Source organism: Sapajus apella, unplaced genomic scaffold, assembly GCF_009761245.1.
Source record: "Sapajus apella isolate SASKATOON/1434 unplaced genomic scaffold, GSC_monkey_1.0 scaffold30, whole genome shotgun sequence".
Taxonomy (NCBI): Eukaryota; Metazoa; Chordata; class Mammalia; order Primates; family Cebidae; genus Sapajus; species Sapajus apella.
The window spans coordinates 2,607,814-2,635,761 of NW_022436970.1; positions in this window are offsets into that span (position 1 = coordinate 2,607,814).

The window sequence follows — 27,948 nt, forward strand, 5'->3', positions numbered from 1 at the left end:
CAGTTCTGTTTCTAGATCAGGGGCCAGGGCCCAAATGCTACAATAACTAGGGCCATATCAATACATTCCACACCCTCTTTCCCACCATAGGAGGTCCACTTAATTGAGATGCCAAATGATGTGATGTGAGGCAGAAGTAAAACATACAGATCTTGTATTTCTGAATCCATATGTCTTGCTTGATCAATGAACCAAAATAGCTACTCGTTGGAATTGAAAAGCTGCAGAACCTGCTGCTGTTCTTTTTTGTTCTCAATCCTATAGAAAGGGCTAAAAGGCAAGGAATAGAGAGAGAATCTCCCGTAGGAGGAAGACTATGCACACTTCTGCAAGTCTAGCGTCACTCCAAGGCTGCCCTTGGAAAGCACCCCTTTCTCTCTGGTAATGACCTTTCTGTTTTATTTGGCAGCCCGGTTCCCCTCAGCTGACTGAGAGAGGATGATTATGAGCTAGAGGTGGAAGGCATGGATTATGAGTAGTCTCCCTGCCTTTTAGTTCAAGAAACTCAAGTTCATATTAGTCCACCTTTTCTAAATAACTGTCTTGTGGACAACTTAGCTCAACACTCCTTGACTTAATCCACAGAATTAAAACATCTGCTCTAAATGGAAGATTTACAGAGGGAATTATACCTACTCCATCTAGAGATTGTTTGCCTCTGATGTCATTCTTGATTAGATGATTTTGGAATTTTGATTGCTTCACATGAGATTATTATGATTTCAAAATGCAGCTTGTAAATGTATTCAGTTCATCAAGGACTATAAATATAAATCTTCACCAACAGACTTCTTGCTTTGGTCTTCTTAGATGCACTTAGGTTAATGGGAGGCCAAAAGAAATATTTTTAAGAAAAGGTGAGAAGCTCTTACATTAGAAATAATTTTCAAAACATCTGGCCCCATATACAGAAGTTTGATGATAATCATGGCCTTTTCATTAAATTAATGAACACAGGGTAATGAAGGCTGACTATTCAGAAAAAAACAGATGTTAAAAATTTAAGGACCAGTCATGCTGTCTGTATTCAGTAAAACAATGACATGATTAATTAATAAAATTCCAGATTTTTCTATATGGCTTTGGGTTCCATCTTCAACTTTCTCTTTAAAAGGAAACTACTTACTTTCTATTCACAATTCCTCACACTGTAATGGAATTTGGATCTAACAGAGTGAGACAGAAAAAAAAAAAAAAGAAGTATCTCTTTATAGAAAAAAAAAGAGATTACAAAGTTCCTAAATTAAAATTAGATTGAATGTATTTTAAAACCGAGGTTCCCTGAAAATTTGACTTGCTTCTTTCTTTATTTTAATCAACTTCAAGGGACTTTTGCAATTGAGATTAGCTCTCAAATATACTCTAAATATACTCTAAAAATTTAAGATTTTATGATTCTACAAGTTTCATGTGAGTTCTACATGAAATCGTGCCGCTGCTGCTATTTCCGTTGAAGAACTAGGATAAGAAAGAGGAACAATAAGATGTGTATTAGAAATCTAGTGGGTCAGTTTGTAGGAGAAAGAGAAATCAGCATCATTTATTTCCAAAAGGCTGCAGTTCAGCACGAAGACTAGCCTATCTGACATGCAATTATGTGTCATGAGTTACAGTGGTAATTAAGTCTCTAGAACAGCAAGCTACCTCGAGAACCCCCCAGGACTTCAGGTGGCTGGCTCCCAACTCTGAATCATCCAGTCCTTCACAGTGGCTCATCTATCTACTTCATTCCTTTATTTATCACCATTGTAAGCCAGGGGACTATGCTTGGCTCTAAAATGCATATTTTCCCCCTTGCACGCCTACTGGCCTATCTTTCCTCTTTCTAAACACTTTCTTTAAAAAGGAAGCCCATTATCCCAGATGGCATAAAACCAAGTGTCTTCATTTTCTCTTTACCAGTACTCTCGTTCATGTCACCAAGCGGCTGAGCGAGGTCCCCCCACCTCAGGTCACTGCCTAAGTGAGGGTCAGTTCCATCCACTTCTCTCCATGGTCACCCTTGCACATCCTGATGCACATTGGCAATAATTCTTCTCATGCATTCATTCAGAAAATATTTATCGATGCACCAGCAGCTGAGGCATGTGGTTCAATTGTCTGAGAAGGGAGAGAAAGGAGGAAAGAAATAAAACGAGAGACATAAATCCAAAGGAAGATAGACTTTCACAGGAACACCCATAAAGCCAGGCTGTTTTCAGGCTCCTGGGTCTTCTGTGTGGCCCCTCTTTGAATCTGGAGCTCTACCCCAGTCTCCTTCATGGAAACATATGTAAAGAGTTAAGCATCAAAGGGGTGTCACATTGTATAATGTATGAACACTTTATGTACTGCCCCGGTGGGGATCTTAAAGAAAAATGAAGGAAAAAAATTCTCACCCCATATCCAGTACAGTCACATCTCTGTGCACGATAAGAAGGAGCCAATCAGGCCAGGTTGTGGCTGATGTGCCTGTTATTTGTACTCTAGGCCCCATTAACTTATACTAGCAATTTTGGAGAAGTAATTTCTGCTGCCAGATGGCAGCCCAGAAGTAACTTTCTTGATGAGCGAAAGAAGTTGTTCCGCCTTTCCTTCCTTGACATCCACAGTGCAGCCTCTTCAACCTCAGCCCCGCAGGCTGGGGACTGGCTGGTGGGGTCCATGCAGACTGTAATTAAATGACTCATCTCCTCGGCATGACTTGTTTGTAAAGGTTACTTGCAACAACAACAGCAGCAGAGCCCCAACCCTGGAGTGGGTATTTGTCAAAAATGAGTCAAGATAATAAGAGGCCATTGAAGGAACACCTACAGTTGGGTGGGAGAAGAGTGGTGTGTGTGACCTGAGGATGATACTCAATCGAACACTTTCATCTGCCCTTTGGAAAAATTTGACCCTAGCAACAGAATCAATTCTTGGTTTACCACTTGTTACTCAGTTGAGATCACAGACTCATATCTACGCATGACTTTGCCAGTTGTAACAATGCCCACATCTTCAGTCAAGTCAATAGTGCCCTCAGCTCTGCTTCTCCAGGTCCCCTGGGTGCTACCAATTATGACAGACAGTGAGACAGATGCAGCCCCAAACCATAAAACCCAACTAGTCCTCATCCATCCAGAATTTCAAAATCATCAAGAAGAAATGAAATAAAATAAAAATCAGTGAAGCTCATAAGTGGTAATTTTCAATTAAGGAAGGCATATTATAAAATAAAGTAAAAGCAGGCTGTCTTTTGTTGCAAAGGAGGCTTGGAGACATTTAAATAGACACACACAAAAGACTGGAAGGGAATTGTCATTCAAGATTCCCATTAAAGTTACTATGTCCAGATGAGTAGCTCTAAAGGGTTATGGGGAAAATTTTTCCTGGTAAAGGATTAAGGAACTAGCAGTACAAGAGAAGGGCTCACATTTGTTAAGTGCTCATTTATGCCAGGCAGTACGGGACTGCACATATAACCTTATTTAATCTTGAAAGCAACCTTGTTTGATGAATATTATTATTTTCAGTTCAAAGATAAGAAAACTGGAACTCAGAAATTTTCTATGTCCTGGCCGGGCGTGGTGACTCATTCCTGTAATCTCAGCACTTTGGGAGGCCGAAGAGGGCGGATCGCTTGAGGCCAGAAGTTTGAGACCAGCCTGGCCCACATGGTGAAACTCCATCTCTACCTGAAAAAGAAATAGCCAGGCATAGTGGATGCACCTGTAGACCCAGCTGCTCAGGAGGCTGAGACACGAGAATCATTTGAACCCAGAAGGCAGAGGTTCAGAAGTTGCAATGAGCTGAGATGGTGCCACTGCACTTCACCCTGGGCAACAGAATAAGTCTCTGTCTCAGAAGGAAGGAAGGAAGGAAGGAAGGAAGGAAGGAAAGAAGACTTTTTCAATGTGCTATATAAGTATGGCGAACATTTAGTGGCATTTGTTCCGTTTGGCTCCCTAGCAACCAAACACCCTTATTACTTGAGAAAGCCTTCCCCAGGCGATTCCTAATGCTCCCTTAAGGCATTCTTACGTCCATTTTTAAAGCCAGCAGACATTCCTTCTTGTTCCCACTGCACACAGAGTACAGGAATATAGCAGATCCATTCGAAAACTCCAGCCCAGGGCTTGCCTCCTGAGTGTCAGACACAAATGTGCAAAGACAGCTGCAAAGTTACGCTCAGCAGTAGTGGCAGGTTGGAAGGTATAGTTATATTGAGGATCCAGTTGTAGAAAGATTATCTAACAATGCACAGCAGTATTAAGTGCCAAGGGGCCAATATAGGCAATCAACAATAGGAATTCTTAAACAGAACTCTCCCTATGGGTTGGCATAATCCAGGGAGACTTAGTTTATGGAGAAGCTGGAGCTCTGATCATACCTGGAAGTATACATAGAAACTAGAGAGGGAAGATGATTCCTGATTGCAAGAAGACCCTAAGAAGATGAACATGGAGGCTTCAGAACAGGTTCGGAAGCCAAAAGGTTGCTACTGAAGATGTTCAGCTGCGAGGATGCGAGGGAAATGGAGCTTTCGAAGATGGACCCGGCAGTGTTGGGCAAGATGAATGCGACAAGAGAGAGCCCATGACAAGGTTTGTATGTGTTTCTTGAAGGAGAGCTCCTGACCCAGACTCTTTTTGGAACAAGTGTCTCAGTTCCAGATGTTCAGTGATTTGGTGAAGGCATGACGAAGAAGCTGTTCTCAGCAGGGATAGCTTGAGGGAGTGAGCTCCAGAGATGAGACTCCGAAAGAGGCAGAAGCAGAAGAACCCACTCTCCTTGACTCCTTTCACGGCTGTGCCCCAGGACTCTATTACTGGTTCTATTCAATGGCACAAAGGCTTCACTCAATACCACCCTTGCCAGGGGACTAAAGCCAAATCAACTTTGGCTCCCAAATCTCAGGATACATTCAGTCTTCACTAAATATGGCAGCCATGGGTTTAGTAGCTTCAGGATAATCCTGTCTACCCCTGTACTTCCCTTTAGAATTTGCTAAAACAATTGTATCTTAGCTAAGACAATCAGCTAAGAAATTGTATAATTTCCCTTCTTCTCACTGAGAATAGGAACCTTTCAATCTAGGCTAAACTACCCTCATGTTATAGACATGAGATGTTTGTCTGAGAAGGTCTTGAGCCCTATGCTAGGTAAACCAAAGATGCTGAGGAAGAGGGATGTGGAAGGGGGAGAAATTTGAGGTTTTTAAAACAGGAAGGTAATTGTACATAGTTACATAAGAAGTAACCATTAGGGGAAACTGAGTGAAGGGTTGGTTTAGACTATAGCGCCTGTTTATACTATTTTTAAAAGATTCTATGAATAAACAATTATTCCAAAATTAACAGTGTTTAAATAAAAAAACATTTTGGTTTGTTTGTTTGTTTGTTTTGGGGATGGAGCTTAGCTCTGTGGCCCAGGCTGGAGTGCAGCAGCACAGTCTCGGCTCACTGCAATCTCTGCCTCCCAGGTTCAAGTGATTTTCCTGCCTCAACCTCCCTAGCAGCTGGGATTACAGGCACACTCCACCACACCTGGCTAATTTTTGTGTTTTTAGTATAGACAGGGTTTCACCTTGTTGGCCAGGCTGGCCTCAAACTCCTGACCTCCAGTGATCTATCCACCTCAGCCTCCCAAAGTGCTGGGATTACAGGTGTGAGCCACTGTGCCCAGACAAAAAAAAAAAAAAAAAAAAAGGATAGATTTAAACAGTAAGAAGGAGGAGGAAGGGGAAGAGAGAAGAAAGGAGACTGGTCAAGAAAAAAAAAAAGGGTTTAGAGGAGCAGACCCACCAGTCAGAGACCCAGGAAAATCTTTCTCCAATGTTTCTGCAAAGCAGCATCTCTCCCCCACATCCCCAACTTCTTGCCTGATCGCCACTCTGCAATCCCTCCCTAGACCCTATGGGGCTGTCCTCACCCTTTAGGACCCCAAGCACAGGTCCGGATGGGGGCAGCCACAGAGCTGAGAGCTTAGGGTGTTTCCCGTCCCTCTGCATGCATGGATTGCTATGAAGACCGCAGGAGCACTGCCAAGGACTGCTCAGCCCTCCCTGGGTTCAGGAACAAAATGGCCAGCTCAGCCTGTGAGCCACAGGGAGCCTGGCTTTTGGGGGCAAAGGAAATGGTGGAATGAACAGTAGGACAGGACAGAAGTGGGGAGATCCGTGGTCTGCTTTTAGCTCAGCAGGGCTATCTGAGTGAGAAACCTCATTTCTTGGGGCCTCCATTTTTTTGTTTGTAAAATGAGCATGTTAAATTACTATAGAAGGTTCTGCTTCGCCTGGGAGCCCAGGATGCTATGAGTTCTGTGAATCTAGATACTGCCTAATGTGTCCCTTCCTAACACCAGAGAGCTGATGTGAACCTCGTAGTATTGATTAAACATGGCCCTGGAGAAATTCATTTGTTCCTTGGTGGAGTCTCCAATGTTACTGGAAAGTGAAGGGCCCTGTCTGCTCCCATTCATGCTCCAACTCAATGCACACTCTCCACAATGCCCTCCCTGGTGATCAAAACCAGGGCACTTTATCTGGCCTCCCTTTGGTGGGGTATCTACTGCAAAGGCCATGTTCGCATGTGCTCTTCTCCCCAGCTCAAATGGCAAGCTCCTTGACAATAAATATTATTCTTATTCATAGATGTGTGCCCATGTATGGCAACAGTATATGCTCATGAAATGAATGAATGAACAATGCTGAAGAATTCAGACCAAAAGGAGATGAAGGGTGGCTTCAATACCTTGTCTGAAAATTCCCTTTTTTGTTGTTGTTCAAAAAATAAGCAATCAGATCAAAGGAAGACAAGTTCGAGGGCAAGAAATCACTCAGAGATGCATGTTACACTCCACGTGAATCATTGGCAAAATGGAAGATGAAAGCTACATGACATAAACAATTACAGTAAACCTGAGACTCTGTACTGAGATGAAGCAATTGCCAATCTTTACAAATGAGTTTCCTCAGGTCTAGCTTGGAAGCAAGGTTGTAGGGGCTGTGATAAGGTTCAGCTGATCCACTTTGAGAAGAAATGCTATGTAAAAGATTCTCAGGGCTGGGCACGTTGGCTCATGCCTGTAATCCCAGCATTTTGGAAGGCTGAGGCAGGTGAATCACGAGGTCAGGAGATTGAGACAATCCTGGCCAATATGGTGAAACCCCATCTCTACTAAAAATTCAAAAACTAGCCTGGCATAATGGTGGGCATCCGTAGTCTCAGCTACTGAGGAGGCTGAGGCAGGAGAATCACTAGAACCCAGGAGGTAGAGGTTGCAGTGAACCAAGATCATGCCACTGCACTCCAGCCTGGGTGACAGAGATAGACTCCATCTCAAAAAAAAAAAAAACAAAAACCTCAGTTTTCTACTTTTGGAAGTATTAACAGATCACAAGAGCCAGATTCTACTTCTATTCAGCACATCTCTGACCTATGTGTTTATGGAAGTTAAACAAAACCAGGAAAAAACATAGCTACAAAGCTATTGGAAAATGCATTTAAAAATCCAAAATTGTTCCAACATTATCTGTGTTATCACATTCCCTTTCAGTTGGGCAGATAACTGAATGATGCCCAGCCTGTAAAAAGAAAATGAAGACAAGGTATTACATTGTCTGTTGTTACTTTCTACAAGGCTCAATGGTCTGAGAAATCAAAAAGGAGCATCCTTCCTTCTCCTGTCCTCCCTCTCTTCCTTTCTTCCCTACTCAAGAGGCAGAGTTATAAATGCAAAGTGTGAGTCTGAACTGGATCCTCTTACTGTAAAGGGCAGTACTAGGATAACTGGCAGAAGTGAGCTCTGAGGATCAGGCATTAGCAATGGATCAATGCTGATTTTTTGACTTTGGTGGTTGTCTTGTGTTATGCGGGAGAATGTCCTGGTTTGCAGGGATTACTCATCGTTGCATTTGGAAGTGATGGAACATCAAGCTAGCAATGTACTCTCAAATAGCTTAGATTTTTCAAGTGCTTTGTACTAGTCATGCAAGTTTAGTTCAAGTTCGAAATTATTTTAAGATAAAATAGAAAAAAATCTGAAAGTAATAAATTATTTTTTAAAAAGCAGCAATAATGGCCAACCCTTTAGAGTTTCTGGGTCTGCCTGTCCCTTTCTGTCATTTCTATAAATGTTGGTGTTGACCTCCCTAGGGCATCAGGGTGGTCCACAACAGCCCAGCTCTATAAGGGGTCACAGAAGTCCCTCCTGCCACAGACAGTGCACCCCATTACCTCTTACTCAGCCTAGTTCCTCTTCTAAACTCTAGGAACCATAGCTGACTCGGGGTCTTAACTAAGGCCTGCCCCTCATGGGAAGCCAAAGCACCTTCCCCAGTGAACACTGGCACTCCCAGCTTCCTGCTTCATGACCGTTTCATACCTGCACTTTCTTCAGCCTCCACTTTTTGTACACCAAAGGCTCCCATGGTACTACCTCAAATAATATCTCTCTTCTCCTGGCTTCTCCTCCCTTAGTCTCCTTCACAAACCCTGAGTGCTGGCTGAATTGCTTCTCTCCTGCCTGCCAGATAAACCCTGCGAACTTCTGCTTTCTCCTATCTGGAATACTCGGCTTTCATTGCTGTCCCTCTGAGCCTCACTCCACCCCACATCCTGTAAGGCCCATTTCAAGGGTCACCTCTTCTATGAAGCCCCTCCTAACCAGCCCAGCCCACTCCTGAATTCCAAAGTACTTGTCATAGCTAGTATGGCTCTAAACACACAGGCCTCCAATTGCAAAGTTACCTTTCTCTGTGGACATCTGGTCACCCCCATTACATGAAAGGTTTTCAGGGAGCAGACATAATTTCTTATATCTCTTTACAGTCCTCACCATACCTGTTAGTGTCAGCTCACTAAGAATGGGCTGATCCAAAAATTCTCCCATACTTTTTCACCATCGCCTCCCTCCAGATTACTAATACCAATTGCTGTCATTTATTGTGGGGTGAATGTGTGTGCCACACACACACATACACTTTTGCCAAAATGGAAATAAACAGGTATGCTCTTCTTCCTGCTTTACTCTCACACTGAGCCAATTTGATCTTCCTATACCTAGAAGACAAAGCAAAGCATTTAATTAATCCTTCCTCGTGGTTCAGCCTGGAACCCTAGGAAAACTGCAAAGCAGAGAGTTTGGACTCTTTCTACCACCTACACCACGACCCGTTTTCTTAAAGAAGGCCCATTCCCATCCAGTTTCCCTCAGATGCTTATCCTCACTTGCAGGCCTACTGCCCTATCAGCAGCTGCCCAAGATCTTGGTAAGGTGAACTGCTCACAGGGGAGTTTGCATGATAACAAAAAGCATAGAATGGAAGCCCCATAGAGTAAATCCCTAAATGGGGGATGTCAGGCAAAGGAGCAGGTGGCAACTTAAGGCAGGTATTTATCCCACCCACTCATTCCTACCCACACATTACATGCCAGAGATGGGAGCATTCGAGGTCCAACCAACTAACAGAAAGACGGGGGAAGGGAAGATTGTTTGCAGAAGGTAGCCGAGTAAACTGCAAAACTGGGGAGAAACTTTATGAATGCTTATCATATGGAATTCTTCCATGTTGAGAGGGCCTTTAAAGAAAAGAATGACTTCATGAACAATGGTGGTGAGGGGGTGGTGTCTATAATGAAGCCAGACCAAAGTCCAGAAGGTCCTTGATTAGGAGAACCAACAGACTAAAGAGGCAAAGGTGAACTGTGAGAGCCCAGCTACAGCGTGAGGGTCCCCAGGTGGGAATGAGAAGCTCAGGTGGACACAGCTGTCCCTCTTGGCAGAGGGCAACATTAGCTTATCCATCCTCAATATCTATGATGCTAATTCAGGATTGCTCAAGGAAAATAGCTCTGTTCAGCCCATCTGTTCTCTACATTCCAATGGCTCTATTCTTTGCAGATTTAAACAACAATTCCAGTACAAATACCTTTTTTGGATGTGGCAAATCCACAAAACAGACTCTTAGCTTTAACCTAAATTTATTAAATAATATTTAATATGCCAGTGTCCAAATGGCAAGTGTGATGACCTAGGAAATTATATGGTCAGATTCTGACATAAATCTTTTTGGCGTTTGGGGTAGGGCATGAACTCTTGAGTCATCCATTACATTCCAAAATCTTTCATAAAACTAGTGACTTGGTAACTGAGAAGAAAACATTTTATTTTACCTTATTATCATTATGATTTTAGAGATGGGTCCTGCTCTGTCACCCAGGCTGGCAGTCAGTGGAGAAATCATGGCTCACTACAGCCTCAACCTCCTGGGCTCAAGTGATCCTCCCGCCTCAGCCTCGGGCTGTAGCTAGGACTACAGGTGTACCCCATCAGACCTGGCTATTTTTTAAAACTTTTTGTAGAGATAGGGTCTTGTCATGTTGCCCTGGCTGACTTCAAACTCCTGGCCTCAAGAGACCTTCCCACTCAGCTTCCTAAAGTGCTGGGATTACAGGCATGAGATACCATGCCCGCTACACCATAAAAACATTTTCAAAGCTCACTCTGACCATCAGTTTTTCAAGCCTGCACAAGTGACACTGAGCACATTTACAGTCTCCAGCAAGCCCATGTTCCCCTCTGGATGTTCTTACCCCTTTCTCTCACCTAAGAGAAAATGAGACTTCATTGACTTATGGCCCACATGGTCAGGAATGAGTCGATGTCAAACCACATCACAGTTCCAACTGACACAGAGATGACTATACCCAGACTACAGAGCACTTCTATCTACATTTGAGCTCTGCACTTGCTCTCCTAGGGGAAAGAAAAATAAATATTTAATAAGCCATATGCCAAAACTGTGCTGGGTAAACACGCATTTTAATTTGTTTAATCCTCACAAGAACCCACAAGGCTGGTGTTCAAATCCCCTTTATTACAGATAAGGAAACTGAGACTCAGAGGAGTGACCTGTCTGGCCCAGGGTTGCATGGCTAGTCATGGTCAAGTTAAGATTCACAGCTAGATCATCAGGCTTCAAAGTCCATGCCTGTTTCACCGTGCACTCTAAAAGCAGTAGATTATGACACATCTTTCTGCATAGCCACCAGGCAGTCTTGCTCAGGTGCGGTCTTGCTCAGGCCCTTCGGGGCTTCCTCTAGAACTTAGGTGTAGATGCCAGGAATCATTTGATGAGGAGATCAGTAACCTTGAACGGGCTGCATTCTAAGTTTCCACCTCCCATTTTTCTGGCCTGGAAATAGATTGAAGTACTATTCTCATAACACAATGCTGAACTTTGTGAGCAAAAAGAATGCACGTCTGCATGGTAGGGGAGAGGTGAAGGAGTCAGCTGTTACTCTTGGCCCAAATGATGTAGGTTTCTGAGTACTTGTGTACTGAAACCATCTCATTGTTCCCATTGAGTGCCCTTGTTATAAAGAACGATTTCAAACTTCTAAGCAAATTGTATACCAATAAAATACTATTTGTATATTTTATAGATAAAAGAAATATATTTAGTTTTAGGGAAAAAAAAAGGCATCTGCTGCTTTAAAAAATAAGTTTGAGGCCAGGTGCTGTGGCTCACGAATGTAATCCCAGCACTTTTGGAGGCCAAGGTGGGTAGATCACCTGAGGTCAGGAGTTCAAGTTTTACCATGTTTACCAACATGGTAAAACCCCATCTCTACTAAAAATACAAAAATTAGCCTGGTGTGGGGGTGGATGCCTGTGATCCCAGCAACTGAGGAGGCTGACGCAGGAGAACTGCTTGAATCCGGGAGGCAGAGGTTGCAGTGAGCCGAGACTGCACCATTGCACTCCAGCCTGGGTGACAAGAGCAAAACTCTGATTCAAAAAAAAAATTAAAATAAGTTTGAAAACATCATCCAGAAAAATAGGCCCTTCAAGGCACATCTCAAAATACATTAAAGTACATTACGTGCGGTGAAATCTTGAATAAGTATATTAGTTTGCTAGGGCTGCCATGACAAATAGCACAGACAAGGTGACCTAAACAACAGAAATGTATTGACTGTTGTCAATTTATGGCTGGAGGGTCAAGGTCTGAGATCAAGCTGTCGGCAGCAGGTGGGCTCTTCTGAGACCTCTCTCCTTGGCTTATAGGCGGCTGTCTTCTCCCTGTGTCTTCCCATGGTTTTTCTTCTCTGTGTGTCTATGTTCAAATGTTCTCTTCTAATAAAGTGAGCCCTATTGGATTAAATAGGGCTCCACCCTAAAGGCGTCCTTTTAACTCAATTATCACTCGAAAGACACTATCTCCAAATGCAGTCACATTCTGAGATACTGGGGGTTAGGACTTCAACATATGAATTTTAGGGGACACAATTTAGCTCTTAAAATAAGTATTGGGCAGCCCTCATCTGGTCCTTAAAGCTGCCAGTCACTACCTGAGAATGGGATATTCTTTGCAACCAGTTAAGAGAAATGTAATTTCAAACAGACAATTAACTGAGCTGGACATGGGACTAACAGCTCATTGTAAAAATCAAAGAGTTAGACAAGGACAAAAGCCTGAATACATAACTGCCCAGCCCCTGTCTAGATGCAAGTGAAAGACAACCCCACGCAGTGCAAGGTAACTTCACTGTGCAAATTTTTCTCTAGCTAGTGTATATTTCTGCTCATACCTGAAAATAATTATAAAAATAGATCTTTCTAAAATTGCAGCTAATAACATTTTGATGACCACAATGATGTACTCCATCCTACATGGCTTTCCTTACAACATGATTTTAACCCTCCCCCCTTTGAGAGGCAGGGTCTACATGCCCTCCCTTTGAATCTCTGTTGGCTTATAACTATGGGGGAAGTGATGTAATGTGACCTCAGATGAGGGCACAGAAAGCAATTCCGCTTCCACCTGATTCTTTGAGGACACGTGCTTTTGAAGAGTTGCATCTTCATGTAGCAATTTGACTTCCCTGATGCCACTAGTTCATGTACAAAATATGGGGAAGGGCCCTAAGACTTCAAGAAGAAAGAGAGCTAGCCCACCAGCCCCCACTGCATTGGCTCCATCCGCATGTAACAACAATGACATGTGAGAGACCCAGAGCCAAAACCACTCAGCCAGGCAGCCCTCAAATTGCTGACCCACAGAATCTATGAGCATAATAAAATGATTGTTGTTGTTTTAAGCCGCAAAGTTTAGGGGTAAATTGTTGCACATCAATAAATAACTAGGATGAAAATATTCTGATTAAGTCTTTCTGATGCTAATTTGACTTTGCTTCTTCCAAAAATTAGTCCAAATGAGTAAAATGATCATTTCCTCTTGGCATGTATATAGATTTTCTACTTGGCACCTTCTCCATCTGCAAATGACAATATGCCTTTGGTTTTCTGGTATTCCATGGATGCTGTGTCAAGAAGTTAATACTGCGTGAGTTCCACAAGTAAACAGTCTCACTCACCATCATTTTTCATGCATTTTCTAGAACAGCCTCTGTCTAGTTCATCCATGTCTGCTTCTACCTTTTCTCTCCCAGGCTTCTGCTGCAATCCTACTCTCATTTCTTTCTAGGGGTTCTAACTTCTGTTTCTCTGCTTGTAGGTCTATGTCCTTCTCTTCTGTTAATGACATTGAGCTTTTCCCCTGTCTTTATGCACCTGCAGTCAAGGTGGGAAACAAAAAGATTCAAAACTATTTTGACTCAGACCTAGGAACTTGTGATGTCACCATAAGATGAGGTTCCTGTATCCAATTTGCTAGTTTGCTGATATGATTTTCCTGTGTCCCCAACCAAATTTCACCTTGAATTTTAATAATCCCCATGTGTCAAAGGCAGGGCCAGGTAGAGATAATTGAATCACAGGGGTGGTTCCCCCATGCTGTTCTCACGGCAGTGAGTAAGTCTCACAAGATCTGATGGTTTTATCAATGGAAGTTCCCCTGTGCAAGCTCTCTTGCCTGCTGCCACGTAAGACATGACTTTGCTTCTCCTTTGCCTTCCACCATGATTGTAAGGCCTCCCAGCCATGTGGAACTGTGAATCCATTAAACCTCTTTTTGTTTTTATAAATTACCCAGTCTCAGATACGTCTTTATTAACAGCATGAGAACAGACTGGTACATTTGCCTTCCAGGAAGCTGGGGAGGCTGCACCGACAACTTGACCCTGACAATCCTTGTGCTTCCTTCATCTTGCCTCTTCTATGTCCCACTCTGCCTCTGATTAGAGTGAAGAATGCTTCTAGGATAACTGCTAATTGAAAGTAGGTTAGTCTCTTCCACATGGCGAGGGCTAATCACCCATGATCCAGAATTCCAGGAGCATGAACATACATCCCCCTAACCAACCTGATGCCCAAAATTGAAACACAAGAGATTCATTCCTTGAAATTAGGTATCAGCTCTGAAGATTCGTTTAAAGTGGGAGGTGGCCAGAATGAGATGATTGCTACAGTCAGTTTTAACAATAAACTGAAGTACTCCAGAATCTGAAGAGGTTACCCTATAAGAGGGAAAACTAGTAAGTGAATTCTATAAACATGCAAAATTAATCAACATATGTTGAATCATACTAGTCACTTTGGAAAACATCTTAGCCTGGAGCTTTAACAGTGTTCTAAAAAGTTGTCTATAAAGGTGTCACTCAGGCTGGGCACAGTGTCTCATGCCTGTAATCACAGCAATTTGGGAGGCCAGGGAGGTGGATAACTTGAGGCCAGGAGTTTCAGATCAACCTGGTCAACACGGTGAAACCCCATCTCTACTAAAAAATACAAAACTTAGCAGGGTGTGGTGGTGCACACCTGTAGTCCCAGCTACTCGGGAGGCTGAGGCACAAGAATCACTTGTGATTCTTGCAATCACAGAGATTTCAGTGAACCACGATTGCACCACTGCCCTCTAGCCTGGGCAACAGAGTGAGACTGTCTGAAAAAAAAAATGTGTGGCTGAAGAAACACAGGAATGCTTAATGATAAATGAAGCAATTAAGAGGTCATTTCAAATAAGGTAGAATACAACCGTGTCATTTTCTATGAAAGCTGAAACCTAATCAGTGAATTATAGAGTTGTGAATTACATGACATTTTGATCAATGATGAACTACATATACCGTAGTAGTCCAATAAAATTATAATGCTGTATCTTTATTGTATCTTTTCTATGTTTAGATATGTTTTGATACACAAACATTCACCATTATGGTTCAGTTGCCTACAGTATTTGGTGCAGTCACATGCTGGACACGTTTGTAGTCTGGGAGCAATAGGCTGGACCATCAGTCTGCTGGAGCAGTAGCTTAGGTGCATAGCAGGCTACACCATCTAGGTTTACAGTAAGTATGCTCTATCATGTTTGCAGAATGATGAAATTGCCTAACAATGCATTTCTCAGAACCTAGCCCGGTCACTAGGTGATGCATTACAGTAGTATTTATTGACATCCCCAAATTCAATATGTCAGTTAGCAACAATCCTGATGGTCTATGACTTTTGTTAACCTATTAGTTTGCCAAGACCTGAATTTGAACTAGGCACACAATGAGACCAGTCTGCAGCTCTGAGTTTTTGGCTGAAGGAGAAGCCTGATCAAGTACCCAGCAATTGTCTATCAACAAGCCTCCACTGTACTCACTCACTGTCACACACAAATTCATCCTTACCAAGGGGCTAAAGACTTACTTAAAAATGTTAAGCTATTCTTCACCACATTTTATGGGAAAAATTATATTCAATAATGACATGTACAGATTTCATGATCACGGAGCCCTTGAGTATATCCCTCTCAAAATTATGTAATTTTAGTGTAATTTAAATGAAGGTTAAATAGAGTTCTAAAAGAAAAGATAGCTCCATGAAGCAGATGAAAGGGAGGCCCAGAATTTTCGTGGTTGAGATTTGAGCTTGAGATCAGACAGCCTTGGGTCTAGCCTGGCTCTATCACTTAGGAAGAGCAAAAGACACTGGATGTGGTCATCAACAAGATGCCCCAAGTGATAAAGCAGGGAGAATTTGCCAAGCTTTCAGTGGGCTGGAAAAATATCTCTCAAGTCTATCATCCTAGCTCTAACTCCACACTCACCTTCTAATTTGCACTAACTAATGTTCCTCCCCAGGAACTCTGATGCTCGCCAAAGTGAATAGGGAACCAAGAACGTTGGGCTTAAAAAAAAAGGTCAACCCTCACTCCTAGCTTCAGGTTTTTACTTCCATCTCTAGTTAGTTTAGTTCTTGTGAGTCCCTGAGAATCTGATCAGCTCTGGCTGCATTGATGGAATCAAGTGCCTGGGTTTTTTAATTTAACCAGAACGTGAGCCAAAGACATGATGACAGTAAGGGCTCCCCTGTCAAACCATTCTGCCTGAAGGCTGACTGCCCTCATGTTCAAGTATACCACGGCTTCTATAAGACCTGTTCTGAACTGAATTATGTCCACCATCCTTGCAAAATTCGTCTGCTGAAGTCCTAATCCCCAACATGACTAAATTTGGAGATAAAAAGTCTTTAAAAAGTTTATTAAGGTTAAATGAGGTCATAGGCGGGACCCTAATCCAATAGGACTGGTGTTCTCATAAGAAGAGACACGAGAAGTGCATGTGTACAGGGAAAAGCCATGCAAGGATATAGCAATAAGGCGGCCATCTGCAAGCCAGGAAGAGAGCCCTCACTTGAAACCACGCTTGCCAGCACTTTGGTCTTGGACTTCCAGCCCTCAAACTTGTGAGAAAATACAATTCTTGTTGCTTACGCCACCCAATCTCCAGTATTTTGCTATGGCAGCCCTTGCAGGCTAATACATTATCTCTTCACATTTTCTAACTCTAATTATTTTTCAGTTATGCTGTTTAAAATGCAAATAAACCATTATCAGTCATGAGAAACTTTCTATGCATCAATATGTCTAAACTTTTCCAGTGGGGGAGGCTTTCAGAACAGATTTTGTTTGGGTAAGGGAAGAGGGAAGGTGGGTATGAGAGAGAGCCAAAACATGGAATAAGCTGAGGAAACCTGATCAGGCACAGGTGGCAGGTGGGGAAGAAGCAGGTGGAATATCAAAGTCAGTGCAAGGGCTCTGGGTGCTGGGAAAGTCATACTAAGCTAACATTTATGGAGCTCTAAGTGCCAAGCACAAAGCTCATATGTTATCTATTTATTCCTTACTAACAGGCTATTATAGGCAGTATAATACCCTCACTTGACAGATGGGCAAACTAAGGCACAGAGAAATTAAATAGTTTTAGAATCAGAATTTGACCCCAAAGCTGTCTGTCTTTAGAGACTAAATCTTTTTGTTGTTGTTGTTAACAGCTTTATAGGAATATAATTTTATGCCATAAAACTCACCTGTTTTAACTGTATAGTCCAATGATTTTTTTAGTAAATTTACAGAGTTGAGTAACCATCATCATAATCCAGTTTAAGAAAATTTATCATCCCAAAAGATTCCCTGTGCAGGGCCCAAATCTGAACCACTAAACCATACTGACTCCTACACCATGGCAGAGGATACCACAGGGTGGAAGACATTGGTAAAAAGAAACTAAGAATTCTTGTGCTTTTTTTTTTAAGAGACAGGGTCTCTCACTCTGTCACTCAGACTGAAGTGCAGTGGCGATTTCATGGCTCACTGTGGCCTCCAAGTCCTGGGACTACAAGCACATGCCACTGTGCCCAGCTAATTTTTTTTTCCGGGTCTTGCTATGTTGCCCAGGCTGATCTTGAACTCCTGGCCTAAGCGATCCTCCCACCTTAGCCTCCCGAGTCTCTGGGATTACAGGCAACATATCTAATGATCCAGCAATTTCTCTTCTGGACAAATGTTCTAGAGATTCCCTCCTATCTTCACAGGGAATCACATGCAGAAATATATTCACTACAGCAAATCCATTGTAAACTGGCAACTTACATTGTAAGGAAACAACTCAAATGTCTATGAATGTGAATGAATAAACAATAAATATGCTGCATGATATGCTTAAACCGCCAATGAAGTCAATGAACTATAAGACTCTATATGAGTAAATCTCAAAAACATAATATTAAGTAAAGGAAATTGCCAAATATATGTACAGAAAAACACCATTTACATCATATGTTAAACCATCAACAGCTCAGGCGAGTTTAGGTCTATGTTTCAGTTTTACCCCTTTGGAAAAAAAATGTGAAGCAAATATGGCCTAAAACTGAAATGCTGCTAGAGCATAAAGTCAACATTCTATACTTCTCTTTATAATGACAACATTTTAAGAAATAAAAGCAAAGTGTCTTTTAAAATTACAAACAAAACAAAACCACGCAAGTCAAACTTCATTGAGTCCACTAGCTCATAACTGTTCTTTAAATGGTTTTTTCTCAGCTTTGTGTGTGTGTGTGCGTGTGTGTGCACGTGTGTGTGTGTGTGTGTGTGCATGAGATGGAGACTTGCTCTGTCACCCAGGCTGGAGTGCAGTGGCACAATCTCGGCTCATCGTAAACTCCGCCTCCCAGATTCAAGCGATTCTCCTGCCTCAGCCTCCTGAGTAGCTGGGAATACAGGCACGCACTACCACATCTAGCTAATTTTTTGTATTTTTAGTTTGAGATGGGGTTTCACCATGTTGGCCAGGCTGGTCTCGAACTCCGACCTCATGATTCTCCTGCCTCGGCCTCCCAAAGTGCTGGGATTACAGGCATGAGCCACCGTGCTCAGCCCTGATTCTTATAATGTTAAGAGTTGTTCTATACTGAGCAGGTGCCACACATAGTGTTGGGTGCATTCAGTGTTTATTTCGTTTCATCCACAGGCCAACTCCTCTAGACTTCTGGGTTTTGGGTGCACTTTTACCTAAGACTGAACACTGCATACCTAGCCCTGCTGCTGTTTAAACAAACTCACCCTCTTCCTCTATTCAACAGCTGAAGTGCCTGAGGAAGACAGATGATGTCTTTGTGTTTGAGCAACAGAAAACTAGGATTGTTGAGCTCATATAAAGCTAACTGAGTCTTTAGCTATTATTGAATGTAGCAAGGGGGAAAACACACAACATTTACCCGGCTTTCTCAGAGGCCACCCTGGAAGGATGAACAATTCTAGGAAAACTAGACCAGACGGGATGGATTTAGACATCTTTATCTCTACAATCTTTGCGATGGACTGTTTGTGTCCCCTCAAGATTCATATTGAAACCCTAATCCCATGATGGAGGCATCAGGAGTTGGGGCCTTCAGGAGGTGATTAGTTCATGAAGGTGGAGCCCTTATAAAAGAGATACTAGAGGCCCGGTGTAGTAGCTTACACATGTAATCCCAGCATTTTGGGAGGCCGAGACAGGCGGATCACCTGCGGTCAGGAATTTGAGACCAGCCTGGCCAACATGGTGAAACCCCATCTCTCCTAAAAATATAAAAATTAGCAAAGCGTGGTGGCACACAACTGTAATCCCAGCTACTCAGAAGGCTGAGGCAGGAGAATCACTTGAATCTGAGATCATGCCACTGAACCAAGATCGTGCCACTGCACTCCAACCTGGGCAACACAGCGAGACTCTGTCTCAAAAAATAAATAAATAAATAAATAAATAAATAAGACACCAGAGAGTTCTCTTGCCCTCATTCTGCTGTGTGAGAGCACAGCCGGAAGTGAGCAGTCTGCAGCCTGGAGCCTGGCCCTCATCAGCACCTAACCATGCTGGTACCAGATCTCAGAATTCCAGCCTCCGGAACTGTAAGAAATAACTTTCTGTTGTTTATAAGCCATCCAGTTTATGGTGCTTTGTTATAATAGCCAAACTAAGGCAGTCTCCCATCTAGATAGAACATTCTTCATCCATGCATTTTTTTTTACACCAACGCATTCCCAAATTTTCCAAAGGAAAAGCGTCTGTAACAATGCCCCCTTTCCATACCTAACACAAAATGTAGCATCCTTGTCTCCTTGTGCTGAAATTCAAGACCCGTGTTATCTAACCCTTTGCTCCATACAGGCCGGGAATACGTGGACCACACCAAAACTTCTTGCTTTCCATCTACTCCCGTCTTCCCTCTCCCAGCCCCGTTCTCACCAGTGTAAGCACCCTCCCAGCTCCTCGTCTCCCAGCCTTCCCCACACGCACGGGGTGCAATTCTTCCCAGTCACCCCTAGAAGCTCAAATGTCCCTTCCTCTTCAAAGCCTTCCCCAATAAAAGCCATATTAGACTCTGGTTGCATTTTGCCTGTACGGCTCTTGTGAATCAAAACAGGTTTTGACATATTATGTATTATATATATGACATATGTATATAATATATCTATATGTATAACATGTATGTAATTGTTATGCATCTTATATTTTTTATCTTTCCATTGGTACTATGAAAAGAAGAGTGATCGCATCTTGTTAATGGTTAAGTAAGTCATTCTTATCGCCTAAAACAGAGCCTACAGTAGATGCTTAATACCCATTTGTTAAATGAGTACATATTTTGATCTTGACCCATCAACACTTCAGTCTGTTTTATTTTCACTTTAGTGGTTGGCATATGTTGACAAATTTGCTGTGTAGGGAATCAAAATAAGTCTTTTGCTTTCCAGTGACCTAAATCAACCTGTTTATATAAATCAGAGGACTCATATCATTAAACAATTAATAGTCTTCTGACCAGTAGCTCTCAGCCCTGGTTGCATTCTATCACAACTTAGGGAGCTTTGAAAAAAACACCAATACCCAGACCTCTTCTCTGAGGCAGCCAATCTGGGATAAGGCCTGGGAATCTGGAATTCAGGGCTGAGATCAGAACCTTCCTACCAGGGCTCTGCACAGCCCTGTGAACACACTGGGCCAAGGTTGGAGTATACCAGCTTTGAAAGGAAACATGAACAATGCAGGAAGCAAAGGGAATGTCAACCCTATTTGCATCAAAGCCCACAAACTGCTTAAGCACCACCTTCCCAGCAGTTTTCATTCAAACTATGGGTGAGCTCATTGGAAGCACATCTTATCTGTTAAAGCACTTACAGGAGACTTAAATGCACAGGCAACTTCAACTTTTCCACTTCCCCTTGTCCTGTCAGCAGTTACTGTATGAATTCGAAAACGTAAAACTCCTTTCCTTGAATTAAAAAAAAGTTCTGTAAACTATGTATCTACTAAAAGAATATGACTACTGGACCATGTAGCAATAAGCAAATACGGATACAAAATCATGTCCAGTGAAAAGAGCAGAATATAAAATAGTACTAAATGCGACCACATACAGAGTGATGCAAATATTGGGTTCCTTTTAATGGAATATTTTTCAGCAATAAGTTGCAACATAAAATGGAGATTCAAAATTATTTTTGAAGTAAATTATTTTTACATAATTCAGGTATTTTCTATAATGTTAATTTGCCACCTAATTATGGCATAGGCTCATCGGTGTTTTTACGACATTCTCCAAGCAAAAGCTGCACTGTGTTTCTGTCTTAGATGAGTTTCTTCCTCAATTGCTCCATTTAGGTATCTCCTGACTGTAGGTTCTTTAGGTTTTAGTTCTGTGATTGTTTTTTATTGTCCCCTTGAAAGTTCCCCTTCTCCCTTTAGTGACATCATGTAATTGGTCAACCCTGGAACTACATTCTTGCTGATCTGTCAGCTGTGGGAGTTAATTCCTTGCAAACTGAGCAATTTTGTCAGCTCACCATGGTGAAGCGACACGGACTTTGCCTTAAGAATAAGTTATTTAAGCTTGAACACAATTTTTATTTCTTTTGTCTATGAAGGAAAGAACATGGTAACCTGCACTCTTTACAAAATGTATATTTTTAGAAAAGTAGGTATCAATCTATTTGCATTTTAAAATCTTTAAGCAGCCTAGCTGGGAATCCTAAGATTATTTCATTGGTATGGGAATAAACCTTTTCTAACTAAAATAACTGCCCTTAATCAACATTTAAGGAATGGTTTATTTGCTTGTTTTTGAGACAGAGTCTCGCTCTGTGACCCAGGCTGGAATGTAGTGGCACAAACATAGCTCACTGCAGCCTCAAACTCCTGGGCTCAAAAGATCCTCCCACCTCAGCCTCCAGAGTAGCTGAGACCACAGGTGCACATCACCATGCCTAACTAATTAAAAATTTTTTTTAATTGTAGAGACGGTGTCTCCTTATGTTGCCCAGGCTGGTCTCAAACTCCAATAAACGTTATTTTCATTTGTTTTATCTTTAAACTGGCCTGTAATTTAAGAATAATGTTCTCAAATGATCAGTTAAGTACATAAACCTAGTTCCATTCAAGTAGAAAATGGCAGTGTTTCCAAGTTGACCTTCTTAACATGAGGCCTCTTCAAAGAAGTCAGACAGCAATCTAAATGTCAAGTTTTCTTCATTCTTTCCTTAGCCAATGCGGAAATCATAGTCAACATTCTGATGGCTACACGGGATTAATGAAAGGATGTCCCGATGCTTGTTTGAGACTTTGAGATTTTCCTCAACGTCCAGAAATGCCATGCACTTAGTAAGACTGGGTGAATTAAGCATCTACCTCACGCATGTGTGAACTAGATCAGTGGCTATTGGTGTGCTGGCATCATTGCTAATGATATGAATTCATTTATTCAAAGGGCATAGAATAAACAGATACCATGTGCAAGGTTTGTAAAGAAGACTATTGAGATGTAGTTCCTCTCCCTAAAAGGTACACACATTTCTGGAGACAAAAGAGGAGGAATATGTTTGGAGACTTCAGGAATTTAGTCATTCACTCTGTGCATTTTGAGACAAGTATTCTGCTGGTTGCTAAAGACGAATTAATAAATGACATAGGCATGTTCCCTGTCTTTTGGAATTTGAAGTCTATCAAGAGAAACAAGTATCACCAGACACGATGGCTCACATCCGTAATTCCAGCACTTAGGGAGACAGTGGCAGGAGGATCGCTTGAGCCCAAGAGTCCAAGACCTGCCTGAGAAATATAGTGAGACCCAGTTCTCCACGAAAAGTTAAAAAAAGAAAAAAAAGTATCAAAGTACCAATTATACAACTAACAAAATCATTGTGATTAGCAACAGGGAGCAAGGCCTAATTTTCCAAGATTCTTATGTAAAATGAGGCTATGCAAGTAGTCCAACAATTCTTTCCAAAACTCATATTCTATTTTTTTAACATTTAGTAGTTAATTATAAAAGAGACTGCAAATGATAATAGATTATGAGATGCACAGGGCGAAATATCGGGAAAGGGATGTGGAGCTTCCACACTCTCCCAGTGCACCACCCTCCAGGAACCTCACGTGTTCAGCTATCCAGAAGACCCCGAGTCCTGTCCTCTTGAACCTTTGTTCAAGATTCCTGCTTGTCACTATAAACTTTCTCTCCCTTAAATCCCAGCCCAAGAATGGATAAAATCTCTACTTTTTTTCTATCTTAGCAGAACAGATTATTTTCAAAAATGTACTGTGAACTAAAGTGGATGAGAGGAAGAATATTTACCAAAATTGATTTGCAAGGAGATTTTTATTTTATTTTATTTATTTTTTGAGATGGAGTCAAATTCTGCCGCCCAGACTGTATTGCAGTGGTGTGATCTCGGCTCACTGCAGCCTCCGCCTCCCGAGTTCAAGCAATTCTCCTGCCTCAGCCTCCTGAGTAGCTGGGTGCAAGTTTAAAAGTAAGCTTCTGTAGTACAGGTTTCTGATCTTACAAATTCCCAGACATCAGGGGAAAATATCAGAAGGTTGTTGAGACAATGAATAGAATCTGGAGGAAAGTAAAGTTGGATTCTTGCCCACATCTTAGAATAAAATCAATTCCACACGTATGAAGTTTTCAAGAACATAAAAAGCGTAAAAGCATGTGAAGAAAACACGGAAAATTTTGTTACAATCTTGAAGCCAAGAGGCCTTTCTGAAGAATGTATGAAATAACATAGAAGCCGTAAATAGTAGATTGATCAATTTGACTGCAACAAAATGGAACCCGTCTAGAGAAAAACAAAATTACTATAATCAGATATCAAAACACAATGACAAAGTGGAAAATAATATTTGCATCTCATTTTACAGAAATCAGGCTTGTTTGTTTAATATAGAGAGACTACAAATAAAATGTTAACAACTCAATAGAAAAATGGACAAAGAATATCATCACAGCTTACAGTAAAGGAAATACACAAGGCTTAGTAATAGAGCAAAAGGTGATTGAGCTGTCTTGAAAAAAGAGAGAGAGAGATGTCAAGTAATGTTAAACCATTTTTGTCCCTCAATTTGGCAAAGGTCAAAGTGTCTGGCCATGTACTAGAGTTGACATAAGTGTTGGAGAACAGGTATTCTCATTCATAAGATAGTGTGCACTGTCGGCAAGAATGTAAAATGGTCTAGCCACTGTGGAAAACAATATGACAGCCCCTTAAAAACTTAAAAATAAAATTACTGTATAATCCACCAATTCCACTTCTGAGTATACACCCAAAAGGTTTAAGGCAGAACCTCATTTGCCCATCTATGTTTATGGCAGGATTATTCACAATAGCCAAGAGGTGGAAGTAACCCAAATGTTGCTTCACAATAGATAAATGGATTAACAGAATGTGATATATCCACACAATGAAATATTATTCAGCCTTAAAAAGAAAAGGAATTCTGACACATGTTACAGCATAGATGAACCTTGAGGGCATTATGAAATCACAAACGGAAAAATACTATATGATTCCATTTATGTGAAGTATCTGGAATGGTCAGATTCATAGAGACAGAAAGTAGAATGGTGGTTGCCAGGGGCATGGAAGGAAAGGAAATGGAGAATTGTTGTTTAGTAGGTATAGGGTTTCAATTTTACAGGACAGCAAAGCTCTAAAGATTGCACAATGTGAATACCCTTAAAGCAGAGCTATACAATTAAAATGGTTAAGGCAGTAAATTTTAGATTATGCATTTTTAGCTCAATAAAAAAAATTTTAATGTTTTAAAAGAGTAGGGCCAGGTGCAGTGGCTCACACCTGTAATCCCAATGCTTTGGGAGGCCAAGGCAGGTGGATCATCTGAGGTCAGCAGCTCAAGACCAGCCTGGCCAACATGGTGAAAACCCATCTCTACTAAAAATATTTTTAAAAAATTAACTGGCTGTGGTGGTGGCAGGCACCTGTAATCTCAGCTACTTGGGAGGCTGAGACAAGATAATTGCTTGAATTTGGGAGGCAGAGGTTGCAGTGAGACGAGATCACACCATTGTACTCCAGCCTGGATGACAGAATGAGATTAAGTCTCAAAAAAAAAAAAAAAAAAAGAGTAAGAATGTAAATTGATAAAATTCCCATGAAGAAAAATTTAGCAAATACCTATTCATAGATATGTAACATAGATATCTATTTACAAATATATAGTATGTGCAAAATTTTAAACTACCATACTTACGACTCAGTAATTCCACTTATAGAAATTTAAACTACAAATATACTCACATCAAAATTAGATACCTAAGTGGACAGTCATTGCAACATGGTTTAAAACAGCAAAAGACTAGAAACCGCTTAAGAAAACCATCCATGGGGCTTGTAAACAATAAATTTAAGACTTTATTTAAATAACATGTTTTTTTTAAACCATTCCAATATAACTTATATGAATTGTGATACATTCATAAAATGCTAAAAGAAAAAAAAACGCAACTCTATATGAATTTTTATCAAATGATCCTAATTATATTGTTAAAAGGAAAAAAGCCAGGACAAGTACGTGTTTACAGAATGCTACAGTATGTGGAGGAAAATGAACATACATTTATAACTTTGTATATGCACATCACTATCAAACTAGAGGAAACCGGTGATCGAATGCCTGGGGTCCAGGGGTGAGAGGAAGATAAACTTTTCATTACATATTTTTGTGCCACTATAATTTTGTAACATGTATTTTATACTTGTATCATAACAAAACCACTAGGCCCCCAAATATTCTAATCCTAAGAAAATTTTTGCTGTCAAAAGTGGTTGCTTTTGCCTGCCTTCCTTCCCCTCAGCTTCCCACCTGTCTTTCAGCCCCATCTTTCACAGATAGAATATCTTTTTTTTTTTTTTTCTTTGAGACAAGGTTTCCCTCTTGTTGCCCAGGCTGGAGTGCTGTGGCGTAATCTCGGCTCACTGCAACCTCCACCTTCCAGGTTCAAGCGATTCTCCTGCCTCAGCCTCCCAAGTAGCTGGGATTACAGGCATGTGCCACCATGCCTGGCTGATTTTTTTGTATTTAGCAGAGATGGGGTTTCACCATGTTGGTCAGGCTAGTCTCAAATCCTGACCTCAGGTGATCCACCCACCTCGGCCTCCCAAAATGCTAGGATTAGAGACAGGAGCCACTCTACACGGCCGCAATCTTGTCTCACCAAGCCTCAGCAGTTTACCTACCCACTTTGTTCTTCCCCTAAACAGGTAAATTATTTTCAATGACAATTGACTTAAATTAAGCACAAAATAATAAGGGGTCATGCAAAGCGCTAGCCTTTCAATTTAATAATATTATGTAATAATACCTTACCTATGTGCAATAGGATAAAAAGAATACACATTCGGTTAAAAATGTATGAGATTTTTAAAATGGTATGTTTTTAACACTTCCACAAGAAACCATAGTTTATATTTTAACTGTTTTTCAATTAAATCAATTAAAATTGATGTAGGATCAATATTTCTTTGAATGCCGTGTAAGGTGAGATAGGACCATGGGGGAGCCAGGTTTTATATGGGCTATGCATGCATAAACGTTACACTCTTTAATACACTCACAACATCATGAAAGGGTATTGCTAATAGCTAGATGCAACTGGGTATGGTAGCGCATGCCTGTAATCCCAGCAGTTTAGGAGGCCAAGGCAAGTGGATCCCTTGAGGTCAAGAGTTCGAGACCAGCCTGGCCAATATAGTGAAACCCCATTTCTACTAAAAACACAAATACTAATTGGGCATGGTGGCAGGTGCCTGTAATCCCAGCTACTTAGGAGGCTGAGGCACGAGAATTGCTTGAACCTAGGAGGCAGAGGTTGCAGTGAGCTCAGATAAAGATCATGCCACTGCACTCCAGCCTGGGCAACAGAGTCAGATTCTGCCTCAAAAAAAAAAAAAGTAGCTAGATGACGTGTCATCAGTTCGGACCCTTTCCCATCAAATAATCAATTAATATGCTAATTTATATTTTATATTAATGGAACAAGAAATAGAAGATTAAGTATAATATTCAAAATTAGTAAGAATAACCAAAAGGATAAAATAATAATCTATATATCAAATGCTGGTTAGAAGTAATTAGTGAAAATGAGGTAAATTCTCAACTTTCGCATAGGAAAGTCAACATATCTAATTATAAATTAAGAAATAGCTGTGTAAACAGACTGGCTAGATAGACTAGAGTTATAGAGAGAACCACTGAGAGAACTAAAGTCCGAAACTGTTTTTTGTTTGTTCTTGAGAGAAGGTCTCGCTGTGTCACTCAGGCTGGAGTACAGTGGCACAGTCATCACTCCCTGCAGCCTTGACCTCCTGGGCTCAAGTGATCCACCCACCTCAGGCTCCTAGAGTGCCAGGATTATAGGGACGAGCCACCATGCCCTGCTAATTGTGTGTGTGTGTGTGTGTGTGTGTGTGTGTGTGTGTGTGTGTGTTGTAGAGACAGGGTCTTGCCATGTTGCCCAGGCTGGTCTTGAACTCCCGAGCTCAAGAGATCTCCCCACCTCAGCCTCCCAGAGTGCTGGGATTACAGGTGTGAGCCACCACACCTGGCTAAAGTCTGAAACCATTGATAAGAAGTAGAGCAGGAGACTGTTGCTTTCTAGCATAAGCTCTTCTTTATTATTAGATGTATTATCACAGACACTTTTTTGACACATTTGTTGAAGCAATCAACAATTTTGTATTGACAAAGAATATAACTGGGCCAAGCACGAGAAGGATGCCCCCAAAATCGATAAATAAATAAAATTAATTTAAAATTTTAAAATTGGAAATAGGAATTCAATCCTCAAGAAGTTCTTGTTCTCATAGGAACAATATTTGAAATACATGAGAATACACTCATGTATGAATGTGTATATACATGTATATGCATATGTATGTATTTGTGAAGAAGTGTGCATGTGTGTGTGTTTCCA